The sequence below is a fragment of the Hyalella azteca genome, unplaced genomic scaffold (genome assembly GCF_000764305.2).
Source record: "Hyalella azteca isolate HAZT.00-mixed unplaced genomic scaffold, Hazt_2.0.2 contig17367, whole genome shotgun sequence".
Taxonomy (NCBI): Eukaryota; Metazoa; Arthropoda; class Malacostraca; order Amphipoda; family Hyalellidae; genus Hyalella; species Hyalella azteca.
Genome location: NW_025947153.1, coordinates 97580 through 103659, shown reverse-complemented (window position 1 = coordinate 103659; position 6080 = coordinate 97580).

Sequence of the window (6080 nt, the reverse complement as noted above, 5' to 3'; positions counted from 1 at the left end):
CAGAGCTACATGATTTTTATTCAACGAAGAAACGAAACATTACAAAACTCTACACAAGTCACTATTCAACTACACTATTCAACTGTCCATGATATGGTCGGTAGTTAGGCAAAGTTCTGTTTTTCTGGCTCTCCTTGGTAGGTGATTACACAGCATTACGCCCGCCACATGCGCATGACGTTCGAACGACTTTCCAGCGTGACCAGCAGTTGTTCAGTGTTGCGCAATACAAACGCGACCCACATGCTCTAAATTATTGGTCACATGCTCAAAAATATTAGCCGTATGCTCCAAAATATTCACCATATGCTTTAAAATATTAGCCACACGCTCAAATGTTGGAAGCATGCTCTAGAATATGGAGTTCTTCGAAATGGGAGCAGAGGGCGGGTGCTGATGAACATTGAGTTTGAAACAACGGATCTAGAGAGAGTATCCAAAAATTATCGACTTATTCGGCTCTAGGGCTCTAGAAAACAATAGATATTTAAAACAAGCTGATGTCGTGGGCTGGTTAGTGACGGCAGGATTAATCTGCGGCTGAATGATGGCCGTACGGAAATATGCTATAGGAGTTCTATTCAGGGCTGGTTGGTGCACAAAATTGGTGGTGCACGGCTGCGTTCCCCTAAAATAAATCTAAAAAATAGTTAAAATACAATAAAGCCTTTATAAAATTAAATGCATTCGCACTCACGTGCAAACGCAACAATAACAACGGTCACCAGAGCGTTCCAATTAACACGAAAATTTATGACCTCAGTTTTCATCTATTGATAAAGCTCTGTAAAGAGCTTTTCAAAAAAAAAGCAGCAGGAAATGTTAATGATGTTTTAAATTATCAATGTAAAAAATATCGTGAGTCACATGTGTTGGAGAAATGAATACGTTACTTATCATGAATATATATAAACTCTACGTACAATCGATTAGATGGAAATGTTAATATATATATATTCTCTCATCGCAGTGCCAGATGGAAAATTGTGAAATTAGTAAATTGAAACAACGACGTTTAAAAAAAGTAAGGTCGCAGAAAATCGAATACAGAACAGTAAGTTGTGTAACCGCAGCGCTTGCATCACTTGTTACAGCAGAGAAATGGATCTGCACCAGTTTTTATGCGAAAGTTTTTTATATCCAAAGGACGAAATGACAAAAAAACAGGCTACTGGCACATGGAGGCAAATTGGTAAATGACCTCATATGGCCTCGATGGTCATGGCCACAAATGACCTCTACGGTCATTCATTCATGTCGTCCGAAATCAGTTCATATTTTCCTCATATATGATTAAATTCATCGATATATATGAGACATCAAAAACTATTTGAGAGTAGAAGCACAAAACAAAGTTTGTTCTTCCTATTGAGGAGCAAAATTATCACCTTTTTGTACTGAATTCTTCGAATGAAAAACCTCATTAATCATAGTAATCAACATAGTATTATTAAATCACAACATAGTATTTAATCACCATAGATATATCCATGCAGTCTTCGATATATGAAGGCTCGTATAGTGTACGTTCAACAGCGGAACACAGTCTGATATTACAGCCTAATTAAGTGTATGAAGCATCTCATTCATATCACATGGAGAGTACGCATCATTGTGACAGAACTCAACATCGGAGTTCAAATTATTAGGGTTCTAAGAATAAAAGATCGCAAATTTTTAGTTCAATGTTTGTAGAAACCTTTTGTTTACGTCCGTGCTGTGGAAGCGCTTGTTTAGTCAAAGTATTATTCATTATAATCTTCTTTGTAGAGTCAAAATGTAAAAATGAGAATCTACCTCAAACAACAAAGTTCTCTTTAAACTTGACATTTGTGAATAAATTGTCTTTTATTCAAAACTAAAACCATTCAGAACTATAACAAATATTAAATATTTTCTATGTCCAGGCAGGCACTCCAAAGGTAAACAAGCGAACTCTCATCAGATGCACACAAGAAAAAATATGGCGCCTATTTTCCAAATTGTGACACACTTTCTCATCCACAGCATGAACATGCAGAGATGGTCCATAGCACTAATACGTCCTTTTACCGGACAAAACTGAGCCGGGACGAAGAAAGGTGCATCGATGTTTGGACAAAGTGCCACACATTTGTGTGAGTGCACACCCCAGCCTGAGTCTTAAGTTACGTAACTCGGCATCCTTGATCTCGCACATGCACGGCTGTTCCCCATGACCTATCATCCCAGCTCCTGTGGGTGACCTCATCACGGTCAAACAACGTGTGGGTCATCCTGACACACTTTCGTCCGGGAAATGGGTATGCGAATGAATTTTATTTTTTGTGTCGTGAGTTTAAAAGTGTGTCACTGTTTTATTTTAACAAATTGACCCATTAGTTTTTACGTGGGGAATACTGTGATCAATTTTCCTTCAGGTATTAACAAGTTCAATCTTCACAGCGCGGGGTGGTTCGAACCACAGAACATCTCGATCACTGTCATTTATTCAATGCAAATTCATTCTACTTTAACGTTTTTTTAACATTGCCCAAAATATCGAAGGAAAATGCTTGTATTTTGTGAAAATATTTCTTACTTCGTTGATAAAAAGACTTTGATTTGACGATGTCCAAACATTGACACACTTTTTCACCTATGAAACGAGCAGAAAAGAGATACGTCCTATATAGAGATCCTAACTGAGCCAGAATGACCCACACGCAAGAGAAAAAAGTGCATTGCCATTTGTACAAAACTCCACTACATATTCTGAGTGCCTAGCTGTTAGTGCACGTTACTGGAATTCTTTCTAAACCATCTATACTGGTATTCTTTTTAAACCATCAATACTGATACCTATTCTTTTTAAACCATCAATACTGATACCTATTCTTTTTAAACCATCAATACTGATATTCTTTTAAAACCATCAATACTGGTATCCTTTTTAAACAATCAATACTGGTATTCTTTTCAACCATCAATACTGGTATTCTTTTTAAGCCATCAATACTGATATTTTTTTCAAACCATCCCGCATTAATTCTTCGCATGGTGACCATGAATTTCGTACTTTAAATTCACTCGAGGATTAAATTTTTACATAGAACCTTGGATGCTCCCTGCATATGAAGCGATGAAGACATCCACGCCACGCACACTGCGCGTAATTACCACGTAAATACCACGCAGATACCACGTAAATACCACATAAATACTGTGTATAGCACGTAAATACCACATAAATAACGTGTATAGCACGTAAATACCACATAAATACCGCGTAAATAGTGCGCATTTGGCCTATAAATAACATTCAAATACTATGTGAATGACAAATAAGTACCGCGAGGATATCACGCCAAAACAACGTAAATTTACGCAAATATCACGTAAATATCCCGTAAATCTTACATCAATAAAAAAAAACAAGCAGTAGACGCTACGTAAATACGAGCATTACACGCCACATGTAAACCAATACATACAAACGCTGGATACATTTATAAGTAAACGCAGATAAGCAACACTGTGCGTGGACACATTTGCAGACGAAAATTAACCGTAAAACTAACAAGCTAGTTTTCATAGATAAATACTTGCGTTATCATCGATACCTCCTAAATACTCACAAGGTCTCCTCGATACCTCCCAGATACTCACACGGTCTCCTCGATACCTCCCAGATCCCAGAAACTCACACGGTCTCCTCGATACCTCCCAGAAACTCACACGGTCTCCACAAAACCTCCCAGATACTCACACGGTCTCCACAAAACCTCCCAGATACTCACACGGTCTCCTCGATACCTTCCATGTAATTAAGCAGTTGAAGGTCAATGTAACATTTGAAGGTCAAAGTATTTTTCCATAACATATATAATAGCGATCCTTACTATATACTTCTGGTCGAAAAGTCAATAAGCCTGAAGAACTCTAAAATTAAGTAAACACTTTACCTCAACTGGCAAAGAATGATCTACGAAACACGGATTTTAGATTTTTAAAGAAGTGCTGCTTCCTCGAATGAATAAATTGTCGGAATTATCTTCCGACTAAACGAGCGTCGGAGAAGTCTTAAGTCATTAATATAGTCAACAATGGAGGCTGATAAGCAGCGTCTTGAGGTTCTCTGCTGCCTGTCTCACTGAAAGCTGAGGGAAATGAAGTGAAAATAGAAAATAATGGATCTGAAAGGTTGTTATAATGAAATTGAAATAAATATAAAAACATAAAAGCTCGAGGATAATGGAAGGAATATCTCTGACCTGACTCTGAATCAATAAAATTCTAGAGGTGCGGGTAGCATTGCTACTTAAATAAGTCATCGCAAAATGAAACTATCCGACGCCAAATATGCGTAGGATTCGAGGCGAAAAAGACAGATAAAAAGATATGAATAGCTAGTATTCTATATATTATTGAAGTAATTTACTGAAGCATGTATTTCTTAAATTTAATTACAGTTAATCATTTCTAAAACTGATCGCAAAATACGTTAATATTTCGTTATGAAGCGGATCAAATAAAGAGGGGTTATTTTTCATGGTGTTGCGATGCTATAGTCTGTTCAGCACTACGATACCAACGACGTTAAAACTAACGAAGTAACTTTTGACATCAACGAAGTTTATACCAACGAAGTTGATGTCAACTAAGTTGATACCAACGAAGTAACTTTTGACATCAACGAAGTTGATGCCAACGAAGTTGATACCAAATAAGTAACTTTTGATACCAACGAAATTGATGCCAAAGAAATTGGTATCAGAAGATACCGAGTCATCAGTTACCAGGAACTCCTTTCCTGCGCGCAGGAAGTAAGAGGAGGTTACCTAGAAACCTTTCTCTTGTGTTTGTCGCTCTATACAGGAGGTCTAGCGTACAAGGATATTGCCACAGTTTAAAAATGACATTAAGAAAAGCGCGAGTTCTGTCAGAAAATAGAAGAACTTTAATAATGTGGTATTATAAAACAGTAACCTAATGTCATGACGCATTCAAATAATTTTATTCGATCCGACAGCATTCGAAGCATACGGAATTTATACATATTACGATAAAATAAGCGACTTGTTTTCAAATTAGTGACGGAGCAGAAAAATGTTTTCAACCAAATTATAACTTTAATCCTATTTTTGTCATATAATAATGACATTATGCAACATTTTCTTGGAAACCCTGCGTGGATAATATAGATGATATATTGATAATACAACGATAGTGATGACATTCCTCTAAACGCGAGAGGTTTCATATTATACAAGGAATCAATTGGGAACCCCGGGAGTCGACGAGAGAAGGGTTGCCAGAGGCACGAAATCCCTGTCAGTTGCTCGCAATTTCCCGTGCGCTCTCTGGTGTACGGGGTTAAAAACAGCACTCGCTGCCTATATTGAATAAGGTTTATTCTTGTTAGAGAAAATTCAAGTAAAATTCACATATAGGATAATTTCTATAACAATTAGTAGACAACGCCTGATGTTAGAGAGAATAAAAAAAATTCAATCAGTATTAACAAGACGTTATCAACCGCCCCCATCCAATCGCCATACGTGAAATGTAAGCTAATTTTTGTCTGTCTGTCTCCGCAGCGGCAGCAGCACGTGAGTGTAATTCTAGTGAAAGTAGTGCGTGTCAACTCAAGTATGGCAGCTCTTCTCGCACTAAAATGACTCGATTTTTACAAGGGTGGTAACTTAAACATTTCTGCTCATCTTGTACTAATGCCACTGAGGACGCCACAGCTCTTATGTCGCCGGCCTTCAAAAGAATAATATATTTTATAAACACAACTACCCACAACTTCCTAGCGAGAAATAGCCTTGTTGTTATTATTTGGTGATTGAAGGGTAAAAGTCGTAGTTCTGTCTAGAATTATATGCTTTTATTGACGTAGGCGGATTAGTGCAACATCTGCGGAGTGGCAACTCATGTGTCATTGACAGTAAATTGTTGGTCCCAAACTTTTCTTCTCCGAAGGCGAAATAGCATATATAACCCTTTACCGATGTATGTCACTCTCCGGGAACATAACTTTCAGCTTTAACTATAAGTAAATTATTGAGTGTATCAACCTGAGGACGTTTGTAGGCTACAGAGAACATTTTAAAGTA